General features: G+C 62.0%; 1 pseudogene; it reads left to right on the top strand.

Annotated features, from left to right (window-relative positions):
- The first annotated feature begins 54 nt into the window (after window positions 1-54).
- Window positions 55-759, top strand: LOC102257215 (annotated as a pseudogene).
- The last annotated feature ends 6 nt before the right edge of the window (window positions 760-765 follow it).

The raw sequence follows: 765 nt of genomic DNA, 5'->3' as shown, positions 1-765 counted from the left end.
AGAGAGACAGAAACATCAATGATGAGAGAGGATCATTAATTGGCTAGCTACCTAGTCCCTGTCCCTGCTGTGCCTCATGGATTCATCAAGCAGATTTATATCAGGCGCAGGTGGTTCGGGCTGGTGCTCCCCCTACCCAGCGTGCAGAGTGGCTGTGCCCGGAGGTCCCGCCCCCGAGCACGTGGGCCACGCTTTCCGCTGCTTGCGGGAGGTTTTGTTCTAGGAGCGGAGTGTTTGGCCTGCGGTTTGGAGCTCGCAGAGGGGCGTCCTCTGCTCCGTGGCCGCGGTCTCCACCCTGTTCCCGGGCCGGCTTCCAGGCACCATGGCTTCCCGCGGGAGGAAGCGGAAGTTCGAGGCGGCGGTGATCGCGGCAGCTGAGAAGCAGGAGAAGCTGGCTGGCGGCCAGAAGGAGGTGGAGGAGGCGAAGGTCCTTATCGAGCATTGCACGAGTTGACGCGTGTGCGGGCGCAAAGCCGAGGCCCTGAGCCAGGCGCTGCGCCTGGAGGCCCCGGAGCTCCCGGTGAAGGTGAACCCTGCCAAGCCCCGGAGGGGCAGCTTCGAGGTGATGCTGCTGCGCCCTGACGGCAGTAGTGCGGAGCTCTGGACTGGGATTAAGAAGGGGCCCCCACGCAAACTCAAGTTCCCTGAGCCGCAAGGAGTCGTGGAGAAGCTGAAGAAGTACCTTCCCTAGGAGGCTTGGGCTGAAATCCTCATGCTGAGCTTTCTGCTCCTGGTGATGTTGGAACATTTATGACGGGACATGGC

The sequence above is a fragment of the Myotis brandtii genome, unplaced genomic scaffold (assembly GCF_000412655.1).
Source record: "Myotis brandtii unplaced genomic scaffold, ASM41265v1 scaffold39250, whole genome shotgun sequence".
In the NCBI taxonomy this organism is placed as follows: domain Eukaryota; kingdom Metazoa; phylum Chordata; class Mammalia; order Chiroptera; family Vespertilionidae; genus Myotis; species Myotis brandtii.
This window is presented reverse-complemented; position numbering and strand designations above follow the sequence as displayed.